The 17,495-nt window shown below is 39.9% G+C and overlaps 1 protein-coding gene across 13 annotated transcripts in view; it reads left to right on the top strand.

Moving 5' to 3' along the window:
* Nucleotides 1-17,495, top strand: part of TENM3 (teneurin transmembrane protein 3) — a 1,391,898-nt gene that overhangs the window by 125,968 nt on the left and 1,248,435 nt on the right. The window lies entirely within an intron of this gene.

The following is a 17,495-nucleotide window of genomic DNA, read 5'->3' as shown; positions in this document are numbered from 1 at the left end:
CATTGGAGGGGAAGAGGGTCATTACGTGAAAAGACATTGGAGGGGAAGAGGCTCATTGCAGGAAAGGACATTAGAGGGGAGGAGGGTCTTTACGAGAAAGGATTTTGGAGGAGAAGAAGGTCATTACAGGAGAGGACATTGGAGGTAAGAGGGTCAGAACAGGAGAGGGCATTGGAGGGGAGAGGCTCATTACAGGAGAGGACAGTGGAGAGGAGAGGGTCATTACAAGAGAGGACATTGGAGGGGGGTCAATACAGGAGAGGACATTAGAGAGGAAGATGGGCATTACAAGAGAGGACATTGGAGAGAGGAGAGTGTTGGTACAGGAGAGAAATTTTGAAGAGTGACAGTACATGAAGGGACAGTGGAGGTAAAAGAGATGTAATGCATGGGAACATAGGAGTGGGGCAGTACAGGAGAAGATATTAAAGAAAAAAGAGCGGCAGTACAGGTGAGGACAATGGAGAATGAGTGAGGCAGTATATGATATGACATTGGAGAGGGAGAGTACATAGGGGGTCAAGAGAGGCAGTACAGGTAAGGACAACAGAGAGAATAGAGAGGTAGTACAGCTGAGGAGAAGGGAGGACAAGAGGTTCTGTACAGGAAAAGACATTTGAGAGGGGATACTTAGAGGATATTGGAGGGGGAGTGGGCAGCACAAGAGTCAATACAGGAGAAGACATTGGAGGGGAAGAGGGGCAGTATTGGAGAGGGCATTGAAGGGCACCATGGCAATGAAGAAAGAAGTAAAACATAGGATATATAGGATGGGGAATGGGGCAGTACAGAAGAGGACATTAGAAAGGGGAAAGAATAGGACAGAAGAGCACACTGGAGTGGGCAAAGGACCAGTACATGAGAAGACTGGGGAGGGGGAAGGAACAGTACAAGAGAGAACACTGGAGGGGATAGAGAGGCAGTACAGGAGAGTATATTTGTGGGGGGATAGACCTAATTCAGGAGAGGACTTTAAAGTTGAGAGAAGGGCAGTAGAGGAGAGACACTGGAGAGGGAGGCATGGGGTAGCACCAGGAAGACACAGATATGGGAGGAGAGGAACAATATGTGGGGAGAAGCAAAGGCAGGCATCACACAGTAAGGGGGCATAGATGGTGAAGAAAAAACAGTATGGGGGAATACATGGCAATGTACTACACAACACTAATCTTCCTTCACAGCTGCCAAGTTCATTGTATTAGAAACTTATTGAAAGAAAAAATGCATGGTTCAACCTAATAACATTTAGTATGATGCAATTGTAATGATGTCATATAGCTACTTGGTGTAAAACATAGATCTCTTCTCCATGTTTTGCTTTGCAGAATGACTTAAGTTAGAAAACATTCCATTATCTTTGTTAGCTACATACTTGTGCCAGTCTCTAGCAAAACTTTGATAACCTCTTGTGCAGGTTTATCTGCTGTTTAACCATGTTATCTGCAAATTACTTATTATTCCAGTCTAAGATGATTTCATAGAATGCCTCCCAATGTAAGTATTAATGAGTAAGCCCGAGGTTGTGTTTTTAGTCATTCTGTGAAAAAATATATTATGTTTTGTTTGGGGTGAAGGTATAGGTTTGTCTCTTCATCACCTCCTCCTCCTTGCCTTCCTGTGCCTTCATCGGGATTCAGTGCAAGTAAATCTGCTGATTCTGCTTCCTATGTTCTGTGGAGAGCGAACTGATTTCAGTAATTCTTCCACTGACTTGGATAGTAATAACTGTACCGCAGACACTACTGAAGATCAGCAAAGGTGCTTAGCTAGTGAACTCTTTACAGAACAGTGGTGGGAGACTGCATGCTATCTTATGGATATGCTTGTTTAAATGTTTTTAAAAAATAGATAAGGTACATGTACACACATTAGTACAATAAAACTTTCTGGAACCCAATTGAATTGTTATCTACAAATGCAAAATTGCTAAATTTTCAGTTTGAGGCTATTATATATATATATATATATATATATATATATATATATATATATATACACACTAGTATATACATTCACCGGCCACTTTATTAGGTACACCTTGCTAGTACTGATTTGGATCCCCTTTTGCCTTCAGAACTGCCTTAATTCATCATGGCATAGATTTAACAAGGTGTTGGAAACATTCCTCAGAGAGTTTGGTCCATATTGGCATGAGTTACTGATGCCTTTCTATCATCTCAAACCAGTCTGTCCATCCTCCTCCGAGCTCTGACATCAACAAGGCATTTTCATCCACACAACTGCTGTTTGCTGGATATTTTCTCTTTTTGGACCATTCTCTGTAAACCCTAGAGAGAGTTGTACATGAAAATCCCAGTAGATCAGCAGTTTTTGAAATATTCAAACCAGCCTGTCTGGCACCAAGAACCATGCCATGATCAAATTCACTTAAATCCCCTTTCTTCTCCATTCTGATGCTTGGTTTGAACTTCAGCAAGTCATCTTCACCACGTCTAGATGCCTAAATGCTTTGAGTTTCTGCCATGTGATTGGCTGAATTTGTGTTACAAGGCAATTGAACAGGTGTATCTAATAAAGTGGCTGGTGAGTGTATTTATAAACTGTATATATGCTTTGTGTATATATATATTTATATAAAACCTAATATACAGTATACACAAGTTACTGTATGTAATATCAAGCTCCACCTACACATTCCTTATGCCACTGAACAATATGAATATTACCATAAACACTTTTTAAGTACAGTACATATACACCGGAACTGACAACTCATGGGCCCCCTGGGCAATAGGGGATCATGGGGCCCCTGTGTCCTTGCCCAAACTCAAAAAAGCCTATGAAAAAGGTACCAGGGGCATCTCATGGGGCCCCCTACTGATCCCGGGCCCTCGGGCAGTGCCCGAGTTTCCAAATGGTCAGTCTGCCCCTGACCGGAACAGATAGATGGAACATTTTAAATATACAAAGCACAGGTTTGCTGTAAAGAGGAGAGAAGGAGCTAGGTAAGGAATGAGGCAAAGGACATGAGGATGCAGCTTGTAGGAGTGGATCTGAAATCCTGATGTGTCGTGAACTAGTAATCTAAGCCACCATTATATTTTTATCTTAAAACTGACCAAAAATGATTAACTAATGACATTCAACTCAGTCACTGTCAGCCTTAAAGGATGTCATTGGGATATTTTCGATAAACTTGAGTGAATAAAGTGCCTCAGAAGCAAAGTTACACTGAGAAGAAAGAGCTGTTCGTTATTTCATACTTCATCCAGGCTTCATCTTTTATCTCAATTAATTTTCACTTAGCTGGTGTGAGAATGAAATACCTGTGAGAAAGTTTAGCAGGAAGAAAAGTGAGACTCCAGCTGACATAAAACTCCACGGGGTGGTCTTATGTCTCTTATGTCTATGAAATATGACTCCAGATTTAACCTCAAAGGGCCCACCCATGGTCAACTTGACCTTCCAGCTATGGATGGAACAAGCCTTTAAAGTATAACTAAAGGCAAAACCTTTGTCTTTGGTTGTGGTTACCGTTATCACTAAAAGTGAACGTAAAAGGAAAATGTCAAATTTTGGGTTGACACCAGGACAGGGATAAAGGGGAAATCTTATATTAGAAACACTAGTACTGGTGACAACCAGAGATTCCCTCACTTTGGAAAGATGTTCGCTGACTTCCTATTTTAGCAATGGGACAAGAAGTAAAAGAAAATCTCTCCAGTGGGATACAGATGGAAAAAAATAAACAGACGAGTTATAAGCCTCCCTGATTCTATCTAAAACGTTTAACATTAAATAAGTTATGAACTTTTCTCATATACTGATACAAATGAATTCCCTTTACAGAGCCCACTGGCACAATAAATGATCTTGTATTTTTATGTCCTGTGATATACTACAACCACAATCCACCACAAACAGCTGGATCAGTTTTGGCAATACGTTTGCACTTTTGAAGTTGAAAAAGTCATGTTATTATAATCATAATCGTTCTAACACATATTGTGCACATGGACCAGGCACGTTCTACTGAGCGCAACTAGAGTGTGTCCAAGCCAAGGGAATTCTAAACTGACTCTAATGCTCAGGCTATTTTACCACAAATGCTACAGGACTAACCAGTCTGAAAATGATAACGACGACTGTAGACCTAAAACTTGTATCATTTTAAATCATGATTCTGTATCTACCATTTGCTCTGAACCTGGTACACTTAAAGGTGAACTTCAGGCATATATAAAAATATTGAGGTATCCAGGTATTTAATTTTTTTCATGAAATAAAAATTGTAAACATACTTCTAAATGTGACTAGCATATGATTCTTAATTTATCTTGGTATCAGCCTCCTATCATTCCTTGCCCAGCAGAAAGAGACAGAAACGGGAGAGAGGAGAGAGTTACCCCCAGAAGTCTTCTGCTGCTCCTCTACCTCTTACAGTTGCAGGCTGGGGGTAAGTCGGGGACCAGGCTGTATTATATAACTGCCACACTGCTTTGTGACAGTGCAGTGTACTTTTCAGGAATATATGAACAGAAATACAAATCCTGACAGATTAGAGCTCTTGTAACTGTATTTCAACTGTGTGCTTAGCCATTTGTCTAGAGCCCCCCTTTATAAAAAAAAAAAAAAAACTATTATACATCCCTGCTTGCAAAGATTTAAAAATAGCTGTAAGCTGCATTGTATATGGGTGACTTTTACATATGGGTGACTTGGATGATTTTAGTGGCCGTTTGTTCTGTTCTGTTTTTTTTTTATTTAACAGATCACTCATAGCAACCAGTAAATTATAAAGTTCAGAAAAAAAAGAACACACAAAAGAAAAGTAAAAAAGAAGGGAACTTTGGCTTTAAGAGGTTGCGTGACACTGAAAAGTCTTTTTACTTAACTATTTTCCTGCTGTTTCAGCGGGTCATCACTGCCTGGTCGATACATCACCAAAATGGATTTTAAATATTTATTAGGTAGAAGAAATCTGAATTATTAGGATCTTTTGATTTACATTTAATCTTTACCTCCTTTATTACTTTTAATTTACCATGTAGGAAATATGATAGCACAGTTCATTATTGGAGGATCATTCACCAATTGAAAAGAATGTAAGGCATTTTATCAAAGACACGCTCTAAAGTTCAAAAGTTGGTGAAGCTGCTGGATTCCCCTCCATTGTTCCAAGTCTCCAGAAGAGCCAGTCAATATTATTCAGAATTAACATTTTATCTGTGTGGACTTGTTGCCAGATATCAGCTTGGCAAATATTTAACATTTTTCTTTTAAGTCATTGACATTATTACATTACTGAGGATGAGCATGAGGAGCAAGTAGGATCTTTTCAGACATAAATACCTTTATTTTATTTTTTTTAGATTCAAGCAAGCACCCTTTCCAATTCATAAAGTAAACACAGAGCATGAGTACAGGAGGAGAGGGAAAAGCAGAATACTGAGATCCAATTTAGACAGTTCCACTGCCTCTTTTCCAAACTTTGAGGATAGATTGCTCCATAGTGTATGTAGCTACAGAGGTCAAGAAATATTTTTTATTTTTACACAAATATAAAATAGTAGATGTTAAACTTGTAAATGGAAAAATGGGAAGAAACTGACAAAATATAATAGCATTGTCTGATAAATGTCAGGGAAGGATTAGATCCCTGCCACAGCTCTTAGGACTCATTCACACAAACAGCCAGAGGGTGGTAACATCAGGCGCCTGAGCTGAAATTATACCATCCAGCCCAAGCACCAGTCTGATCACTGACATGCAGTTGCTCAGGACTGTATATATGGCATGAGCTACAAAAATTAAACAGTATGCAAATCTGTGGGGCAGCCTCAAAATCACCCTGCAACCTTTAATAAGAATGATGTGCAGTGGGGTGGCATTTACAGGGCTAAATCATATGTCCCCTTTATGCCTGTGGATTGCTTTTCAGAGAAGTGGTAGGGACTACCGCACATGTGAACAAACCCTCAAAAGATTTGTTGGACTGGTGGCCCTGAGTGCAGACATTTTAAAATCGGCTAGTCATTTAAACATCTGCTAGTCAGAAACACATACTAGATATTATATAGCTACCTGCTTCTTGTTCAGATCTGTGATTACAGCACCCAGTAGAGGGAAGTCTTCCGGCACCAACTTCTATGTGGTTTATTTGGCCAAGTGGCAACAGCTGATACTGGAAGATGTAAATCTACAGCTATCATTAAAGAGCCACTTGCTTATACTTATCCTCCAGATTAAAAGCTTCCAGGTCCCAATCAACATCCCATCCCAAAATCTGAACATACAAAGCAAATAATTACTTTCTAAAAGGCAAAGTATAGGCATGTCCCCAGGTCACTATAGTGACTCAAAAAAGGTCCCTGATGACTACAGTGTGCCAACATGGGCATCAGGCCAATTACACTGTTGTTGGAAGTATATGGGTTGATTTACTAAAGCGAAATAGGCTGTTCAGTGTGCAAGGAAATTTACCCCAGAGCTCAGTGAATGCGATGGAGTTTCCCTTTGTAAAGAATACCTAATCACTTTCAAGGAAAAAAAACAGCACTGTTGCTTGCACGTGATTGGATGATGAAAGTCAGCAGATCTTAACCTCATTTACTAAGCTCAGGGACAAAGTCATTTGCAAAGTATAAATTCCCTTGTAAAGTCCCCCAAGGAGCCAGGGTTTATAACCATCGTGGGTTGGAGGATGTATGTATGACTGTTGTGTACATAGGGAGAACATGGCTAAAGTAGGGGTGAGAACATTCTACAGTATATGACTGCTGTGGGGGGTGAGAACTGTATATTTGGCAGCTGTTGGACGTGAGAACTGTGTACATCAGATTTTGAATTGATGCCTAGATTTTGGGCACATTTATCCAAGTCTACATCTATTCTGAAAATGACTAGTTGTATTGTCATAGAGAACAATGGTCCTTCTGTTAAGGCACTTTATATATGCTTGGAATTTACAGATTTTTACAAATTTTGCAGTTTACAGTAAATAATTCTTCTCTTTCAGTTAATATAAAAAGTGCTTTGTTATGTGCATTTTAATAAGACACTTTTCTTTTTTTTTTATACTGTAGTTACTCATTGATCTACATTTTGGCTAAAAGCCCTTTTATGATGCAGTAAATGAACAATTTCACTTTGACTCAAAATTTAGTGGCAAAATATATGTGTTTGATGATCAGCTAATAGCAGACAGCCTGAAGGCTCAAAGGGGATGACCCAGCGAGGGCAGCTGAAGCATAATATATTGACCCCGTACACTTCATAAAGTCTTGTCTGGAATTGAAAAGCTGTTATAGACTGAGATGTTTTCACATATCGATTGGAAACTATCATCTAAATAAGGTCTTATGGATGATACAAGGAAAAAAGTTGATTTCTGTCAGACATCCCTGCAAACTGACAGCTTAATACACATTATCCTGTATGAGACTTTTTTTCCCATGACTACTGCTTCAGTGGCTGTTGAAAGTTTTTGCTAAACTCCATTTAAGCTCAACTTCAGGCAGATGAAAACACAATTAAAATAGGGACATATTCTTGAAGAAATAAAGTTATATATATTTCTACAGTGTTGCTACAATTAAAAGAAAAAAAACTTGTGCAAAGGAAGAGACTTAATACTTGGCTATCCTGGCACCTGCCTTACTAAAGGAAAGCTTTCATTGTCCAGTCATGTCCAGCCTTTACTAGACTATGTTGCCTATCGAGACTGTTTGTGGAATCTTCAGTCTGTTGCAAATCACTGCCCCAAAGGATCTTCATATCAGAACTACTTCTGCCCCATGTAGACATCTAATACACCCAGAAGTGTTCTAGACATTAAGGGGTTTATTTACTAAAGCTGGAGAGTCCAAAATCAGACTCCCTTCTGCATAGAAACCAATCAGCTTCTAACCTCAGCTTGTTCAATGAAGCTTTGGCAATGAAACCTGGAAGCTGATTGGTTTCTATGCAGAAGTGAGTCTGATTTTGGACTCTCCAGCTTTAGTAAATAAACCCCTAAGATTCATTGGGCAGCTTTGCTCTGCAACAGAACGGGCATTCCACAAATCCACTTGCTTCCTGTGGTGTCTCTGGCACATTAAGTGAAAGAAAATCTTCTTAAGGGTCATAGACAGACAAAAAAAATCCTGCCAAGGATTCCAACCTTTCTGTGCTCTATTCAAAACTAAGAAAAGATGTTGTGCCTATAGGTACACTTTAACCTCTTTCCCTCCTGAGGATTTACCTCCCCCCCTTCCTAACCAGGCCATTTTTTGCGTTACGGCGCTATGTTACTTTAACTGACAATTGCGCGGTCATGCAACGCTGCACCCATATGAAATTTACATCTTTTTTTCCCCACAAATTGAGCTTTCTTTCAGTGGTATTTGATCACCTGTGCTTTTTTTTATTTTTTGTGCTATAAAAAAAAGGCCAACAATTTTGAGAAAAAAACAATATTTTTGACTTTTTGCTATTAAATATGTCCAGTAAAAAAATTGAAAAAAATCAAATGTTGTCATAAATTTAGGCCAAAATGTATTCTGCTACACATCTTGGCTAATAAAAAATCCCAATACGTGTAAATTAATTGGTTTATGTGAAAGTTATAGTGTTTACAAATGGCGGTACAGATATTGGATCAGCGAGTTATAGCGGGACTACGGCGGACATTCTGACACTGGGGGGAACTGACTTGGTATCACTGACATCCTCAGTGACACCAATACAGTGATCAGTGCTAAAAAAAAGCACTGTACTAATGGCACTGAGCATGAAGGGGTTAACATGAGGGGCAATCAAAGGGTTAACTGTGTGCAGGGAGTGTTTTACTAGGGGGCCATGTCAGTATGCTTCACTGCAAGCACACTGTTTTGGATGGCTGTGTTGAGCACAGCCACCCAATGTAGTGTGCCGGAGCTGACAGGCAGTTTTGTTTAGTAAACAAAACAGCTCTCCTCCCCATCGGAGATGCTTGGTAATCACCGGGCACCAGCGGGTAAACACCGGCCGGGACCCAGTGATTGACAGCCGCAAATGGCGGTGCAGGTAGGGCTCGCACACGCCCCCTATCCGGAAATGTAAAATCACATGAATATATATGTGATTTTGTGCACCCGTACCACCCTGTAGCAGTATTTCTGCTATAGGGTGGCCGGGAAGCAGTTAAAGAGAACATGTAACTACATCCTATACATTTTCAAACTATGCCCCTCTAGTTGTTGAGGGGCTACAAGTTCCATCATGCCTGCCTGAAGGGAGGTAGTTTGGTGAATCCTATAGTGCTCTCTGCTGCAGTGATTTGAAATGCTTAAGCACAGATATCAGCACCATAACAGGGTCTCTATAGACAACATATTCTAGTACAGACTGGGCATTATTGGACAATGAAGTCTTTGCTTTACTAAAGCTGGTCATACGTGAGTCATTATTTTTTTATTCAACCAGCAGGTTGAACAAAAGGAAATGACTCAATCCTCACACTAGATGTGGTTGGGGAATCCCTCCTGCTAAGTCTTTGCATTCTGACAGTGGGGAGACGTCCCTGCCACCAGAATACACTGATCAGCAGTGACAACTATAGCCAGTGGCACTGATCGAGAGAAAATGTTCTAACAGGCTTGTTGTACACAAGTTGATCAATAGATCGGCTTGTGTACAACTAGCTTGCCCATCCATGGATTGAAATTCGGCTTCTCCCTGCTGAACCTGCCAAATTTCAATCCATGTATGGCCAGCTTTAGGTCATTCTTCTGCATTCGTCTCCTGTAAGCATGGTCCCCACAGCAAAGCCATGATTGGCTAAGAGTTCTTCCCACCCTCTCCTAGTCTGAGTGCTGCTGTAGAGAGGACTGCAGGACATAAATGCCAGTTCAAGAAAGATTAATTTTCTTTTGCTAGTTCTAGTTTTGCATGAACATATAGCTGGATTAAATGTTGTTTTTTTAACATCTGCCTTGGGTTTAGTTTTAACACAAGCTTGAAAATGAATCAGCTTTGCATGTGTCAGATTTCAATAATGACTCACAATTATGCAGCGAGTATGGGTAATCAGTAATTAGTTCTAAATGATTGTAGAAAATACGCCTACTGCGAGTGTATGTATTCACTAGGATCTGACAGTGTAAACTGGGATGAACTGCAGTCCTGTGATCCACCAGTCACAAGTAATGCAAACGGGGGAGGATTGCCTTGTGCCAGGCCTCTGACTCTTGTTAAATCAATATAAACTTATCCTGAAGCACAAAATATTTCCTTCACCCCTTGGTGCCCTACGGAACAGCTGGGGAGTGAAGGAGAGGTAAATGCTGAGGAGGCTTGGAGTAGTACAGCCCTGAATATTTAAATTACTGAGCATCCACGCAAATAAGGGTATTGATGTCTAAGTTCACCTTTTGGAACAGGTTACATGTTACACATGTATTTCAGGCATAACATATAACATGTGCATAAGCTCCCCCACCCTCTCGTGACAGGGTGCAGGGGTTCTTCTCCCCTGCAGCTGCTGTTACCTTTAAAATCAATGTGGCTGTGCAGGGCTCTGTCTGCACAGCCACATCATTCATTCACAGTTATCTACAAGTGCTACATGCCACTGACACAGATGGGCTTGTAGTTCTCAATTGCAAGTATAGTAATCATAGTCCATCATAGTACATTGACACTTCATCCCGCTTTCTAAAAAAAAAACTGGAGGAAGAGTGTGCAGGAGCCTGACAATACACCCACAATCCACTGATCGTTAGTGCAATGCTTTTCAGGCTGCTGTTGGAAAATATAACATATGCACATTTGTTTCCTGCCAAAACAAGTACATTTATTAGTTTTTTTTTAAAAGGTGAACTTGTCCTTTAACTGAGAGGATCTCATCTACAACTGGTTGGATCCTACATAATAAAGGGGGGGGGGGGGACACCTATCAATTTGGCATGGTGTGGACAGACCCATTAAGAAAGTAGGAGTGATCTGGGCAGGGCCACCTGGAAGGTGGATTAAGTGTTAATTGTTGGCTGTGAACAGGAGTAACAGTGTCCCAGAGATTGGGACAAATATGTTGGCAGGTATGCAAGTGATTATTGTGAAAGTACATACCTTACCGTGTTTCATATTGCAAATTAATGGTCTAAAAAGTGCAGCTCATAGAATGTCTTCCCAGGGAGAGAAGTAGAAATTATAGATTAGTTGGACCTCTTTGGCTGTTAAAATATTTTTTTTGCAGTAACAAGCCCTTTGTCCTGGTGAATATATATCCTTCATGTTTATCATCAATATCCCATAATGTATAGTAGGTGGTCAGGCACTATAGCTGTCTTCCGTGTTCTTTACCTATAGCAGTCACCTTTCCCATAAGACAAACAGGTCTACTGGTACTCGGTTGTCCCCAGGATTTATACAAAATGCTACAGTGTCTGGCTTCCATGCTGGGGCAGGTGCAAACTGAGCACAGCAAACAGATACTTGCGGATGGTAGACAGAGTGGTTTGATGACAGTCCAGGTACAAGGCAGGAAAGGTTCAGGATAGTCAGGGTCAGATCCGTAGTTAAAAGGCAGGCAGAGTTCAGAGAGAAGTCGATATCTGATCCAAGGTTGTCAACAAGGGAATCCAAACAGCAGAGCAGGATGGCAGAAAGGGAGCTTGCAGCACATATTAAAAACACAATTTCACAGGCATGAGACTGCAGGCTTGGCTGGCTTAAATCAGTTTTGGTCTCCACTCAGGGCTGGCCATATCAATCACCTTGCAGGACAGATAGACAGGGAGAGTGTATCATAGCCAAAACCAGGATGTTGGAATGAGACCAGTAGATGTGATGGATCAGGAATGCTAGACACTCCTGACAATGAACCACATCAGCAGGCACAATGGCTTGGATTGTTAGGCTGGAGCATTACAGAAAACGACAGTTTGGACATAAAAGGACCTCTTTACCTCTTTTCTTTTTCAGTACTATGGGGTTGATTTACTAAAGGCAAATATACTGTGCACTCTGCAGGTACAGTGGCTCCAGAGCCTAGTAAATGAAAAGAGGCTCTGCTGACTTCCATCATCCAATCACATGCAAGCAAAAAAGCTGTTATTGGGTATTCTTTGTAAAGTGAAGCTTTACCTCATTTGCTAAGCTCTGGAGCAATTGTACTTGCAAAGTGCACAGTTTGCAGTTAGTAAATCAACCATTGTATTGTGTCCTAATAAAACTACAACAAAAAATTACTTGTATAAAGATTTGGCTGAAAAGCACAGAGGAATGCTATAAAACATTTGTATGTATATAGGCATGTATCAGTCAACCAGTTAAAACCAAATATGTGTCACTTGGTGCTCTATTTAAAATTTCAGTGTTTTTGGTTTGATTACATTATTGAATTAAATTTATTATTATATTATTATTTTTTATGATTATTTATTATATTATAATTTATGATTTTGTGTTTCAAATTTTATCCTACCCGGGATGTTTACTAGCCTCTTGTTCGGACAGATTTCAGAGTTATTCCTAATAATTACAGGCCTAAATAAAAAAACTACATATTTCCATGGAAAACAATGGACCGCACAGAAATACTGACATAATCAGACCCCTAGGGAGGTTAATAAAATAAAATTTGCTGATCAATCTAGCCACCTGGTTTTTAATGCTAGGTTTATAGCAGTATCAGACATTGCTCAAACATAAAATATACAGTATGTGAAAAATAGAAATTGTAAACTGAAATTTAATGACATTTTTGTTCTTTTTTTTTTCTGACATACTTTATTCTCCCTCAGCGGTCAAGGTGGGAACAAACCACAGTATGCTTCATCACAGGAGCACATAATCCTCTTACGGATCCCATGACAGGGCTCAAGTCAAACCCCATTCACAAAGTTTAAGCTTTATCTGTGATCCTGGAACATACACTGTTAACCCCGCATCATTGACAATTATGCGTAACTGAACAGATACATTTATGCGGAATGTACAGAAGAGAAACAACTCTTCTTGCTTAGCCCAATGCATTTTGTTACTGTACACTGCTACTAGGCAGCTGTATAGGTAATCATATGTGTTGTTTTACAAGCACACGCATTAATGACAGACACGCATACCCTGTTCATCCTCTACACATCAGCTGGAAGCCACATTAATGGATATATATGAAGGGCCACAAACCCATCTCTTAACTGAACTGATATTTACTGGGATAAAACAAGAATGTTTCTTCACATGATATACCAGAAACAGCTGTCCAATTAGGTGAGTCCAATATATACAGTATATGCTATTTACACACATATATATATATATTTTTTTTTATGTATTTATTTGTATAAGCGACATGAGTTACCATCGGTCCTTACTCATTTCAATAGCTCTCTAAACAGACAATGCCAGGCACATCTCCATTCACTGCTAATGTATATTACATTTCAGCTTTTTAACCATTATGCTCTTATACTTGTATTTATAATCTAAACATAATATTAGTGTATTATATCTAGTATGAAATATGATATATTTCTATGATTTTATAGTATGCGTTTCATATTAATTTTAAACTAGGCTTTAAGCACCAGAGAGTTATAATCTGGAACTAGCAGTCGGTTGGATCTTACATACAGTCAGGTCCATGAATATTGGGACATCGACACAATTCTAACATTTTTGGCTCTATACACCACCACAATGGATTTGAAATGAAACGAACAAGATGTGCTTTAACTGCAGACTGTCAACTTTAATTTGAGGGTATTTACATCCAAATCAGGTGAACGGTGTAGGAATTAAAACAGTTTGCATATGTGCCTCCCACTTGTTAAGGGACCAAAAGTAATGGGACAATTGGCTTCTCAGCTGTTCCATGGCCAGGTGTGTGTTATTCCCTCATTATCCCAATTACAATGAGCAGATAAAAGGTCCAGAGTTCATTTCAAGTGTGCTATTTGCATTTAGAATCTGTTGCTGTCAACTCTCAAGATGAGATCCAAAGAGCTGTCACTATCAGTGAAGCAAGCCATCATTAGGCTGAAAAAACAAAACAAACCCATCAGAGAGATAGCAAAAACATTAGGCGTTGCAAAAACAAGTGTTTGGAACATTCTTAAAAAGAAGGAACGCACCGATGAGCTCAGCAACACCAAAAGACCTGGAAGACCACGGAAAACAACTGTAGTGGATGACCGAAGAATTCTTTCCCTTGTGAAGAAAACACCCTTCACAACAGTTGGCCAGATCAAGAACACTCCCCAGGAGATAGGTGTATGTGTGTCAAAGTCAACAATCAAGAGAAGAAATCACCAGAGTGAATACAGAGGGTTCACCACAAGATATAAACCATTGGTGAGCCTCAAAAACAGGAAGGCCAGATTAGAGTTTGCCAAACGACATCTAAAAAAGCCTTCACAGTCCTGGAACAACATCCTATGGACAGATGTGACCAAGATCAACTTGTACCAGAGTGATGGGAAGAGAAGAGTATGGAGAAAGAAAGGAACTGCTCATGATCCTAAGCATACCACCTCATCAGTGAAGCATGGTGGTGGTAGTGTCATGGCGTGGGCATGTATGGCTGCCAATGGAACTGGTTCTCTTGTATTTATTGATGATGTGACTGCTGACAAAAGCAGCAGGATGAATTCTGAAGTGTTTCGGACAATATTATCTGCTCATATTCAGCCAAATGCTTCAGAACTCATTGGACGCCGCTTCACAGTGCAGATGGACAATGACCCAAAGCATACTGCAAAAGCAACCAAAGAGTTTTTTAAGGGAAAGAAGTGGAATGTTATGCAATGGCCAAGTCAATCACCTGACCTGAATCCGATTGAGCATGCATTTCACTTGTTGAAGACAAAACTGAAGGGAAAATGCCCCAAGAACAAGCAGGAACTGAAGACAGTTGCAGTAGAGGCCTGGCAGAGCATCACCAGGGATGAAACCCAGCGTCTGGTGATGTCTATGCGGTCCAGACTTCAGGCTGTAATTGACTGCAAAGGATTTGCAACCAAGTATTAAAAAGTGAAAGTTTGATTTATGATTATTATTCTGTCCCATTACTTTTGGTCCCTTAACAAGTGGGAGGCACATATGCAAACTGTTGTAATTCCTACACAGTTCACCTGATTTGGATGTAAATACCCTCAAATTAAAGTTGACAGTCTGCAGTTAAAGCACATCTTGTTCGTTTCATTTCAAATCCATTGTGGTGGTGTATAGAGCCAAAAATGTTAGAATTATGTCAATGTCCCAATATTTATGGACCTGACTGTATGAGCAGCACAGCGGCTAAGTAGTTAGCACTTCCACCTAGAGGCACTAGGATCGTTGGTTTGAATCCCAAGCACAGCACTTTGTGCCTGGAGTTTGTATGTTCTCCCTGTGCTTGCGTGGGTTTCCTCCTACACTCCAAAGACATGCTGGTAGATTAACTGGCTCCTGTCTAATTTGCCCTAGTATGTGTGTGTATAACTGTGAGTTAGAGACCTTAGACTGTACGCTCCTTGATGGCAAGGACTGATGTGATATGTAATAAAATATGTAAAGCGCTGTGTAAATTGATGGAGCTATACACAAGTACCTGTATTAATATGACTTATAGTGTTACTAAACCCAAGACCCTGCATTCACTATATTTGGTCTCTCACAGTACACTAAACATGGAAATGCGATTATTTTAGTAAATATAAACTTCTAAATACCTTTTCTCATCAGCACTTAGAGCAGTCTTGTGACTTCTATCAGTGTCCAGCAGAGCACTGATTAAAGCTTGTAAGATATGTTTTAATTCTCTCCTATGAGGCTGCAGGACCCCTGACCCTCTGTCTGGACAGTGCTGATTGGCCCTGTGCTGATCACATGCACTCTCCCAAGAAAAAAAAAAGAACTCTATAGCAATACACACCAACCTGAGCATGTGCAGCTTGCCTCCAAGCCTATGTTCTATCAGGAGTTATATTGGGGACACTAGAAGAAGGGGAAGATCAGAGAAGAGAGGATCAAACATCCTTTTTACACAATGGGGAGGATTAACAGCTTAGGTTTGACAGTGAGTATAACAAGCATGCGTTACTGCACAGACTGATTTTACGGTTTTGGGTTTAGTAACACTTTAAGCCTGGGTTCTCACTGATGAAGTGCGGAATGTACAGCGTTTCCTATGCGTATTCCGCAACGCATCAGAAATGTACCTCGTGTATGCGAACCAATGTGGGTGTGTATGTTAAGTTAACAACACCCTGAAATCAGTCCACAAAACGTGGTGAGATGTGCAGAATTGGATCGCATAGGTGTAAATACCCATGCGATCTGATTCTAGTGCAGACCAAAAAAGGGTATTGCACCTTTTTTGGTGTGGGTGCGGTGTGATTTGAGCTATACAAAATGTATGACTCCGATCACACTGCACACAAATTGCATGTGATTTGCATAGGAATGCGGTGCGGTTCCTGTGCGAATCACATGCGATGTACCGCACCACATTAGTGTGGACCCAGCCTTAGGCTTGTTCTAACCATGTTCATTGAGCTGTGTTTTACTGCACACCAGTATACACTTATGATGTGAAAAGGCCACATGGAAAACAATTGTTTTCTATATGTCCTGCTAAAACTGTACCTATGTGAACAAGGCTTAACAGTAGTTACAGTTAAAAATGACTAAATTGGATAGCCCATGTCTGTTACTTATGCAGTGATACAGATCGTCAATATACCAGACCAAATATCATTATTTTTTTTTTTTTTAAGTCCAACTTATTACAAAAGTGTTGTGGTGCACAGTATAATTCTCTGACAAAATAATTGTCCTTTCCATTTAGGCTTCTGTAATATGTGCTTTTGCTACAGTCCTATGTTATTGTACATTGCTTTTCCATCACAAATGAGTTTCCTACAGGTTCAATCAGCTGCTTTTCTCTTTCCCATCGATTGATTATAGAACCTTCAGTGGAATAGGAGCACAACATTCTGTACCCTGCAATGCTTTGATGGTCCCTGTAAAACTAAGAAGTTAATCAATAGAATTCCCCAGAGTTGCACATTAGAGTGACTGTGATTTACAAATCAAAAAGGGAATCGGTTTACTCCATGTGGAGATTTATTTTCTTAACATTCACAAAAACCTAATCAATTATTCAAGTGTGATTTAAAATTATTGGGGCAGTATGATTGTGTGCTGCTAGATGCATATGAATAAAGCCACCAGCGTACTGAAATTGACAGGCCGATACGCTTTGATATAAAGTGAATCCTTTGCACAGCATGTTTAAATTCTTTGCATTTAATGTATAGCTATGGAGCCTGTTACACATAGCAGTAAGGGACTTTAGGGTTTAATGTCATTTCCAGCACTAGGAGACCTAATTGGTGAAATCAAAAGTGTGCAGTTATCCGTATCAATCAATCCATTTTCAATTTTCACCAGTTAAGAGTTGACAGTATTGTGCAAAGTACAGTAACACACAGAAACTAATCAGCAATCATATACCATGAGTTATTGCCTTTTTAATTTCAGACCCATGTGCCATATATGACTCATTGACTTGGTTGTTTATTTTAATT

Source organism: Staurois parvus, unplaced genomic scaffold (assembly GCF_062004578.1).
Source record: "Staurois parvus isolate SC_StPar_1 unplaced genomic scaffold, SC_StPar_1.0 ptg000080l, whole genome shotgun sequence".
NCBI lineage: Eukaryota > Metazoa > Chordata > Amphibia > Anura > Ranidae > Staurois > Staurois parvus.
Note: the sequence above shows the minus strand (reverse complement) of the source record. Positions and strands in the feature narration are given on the sequence as shown.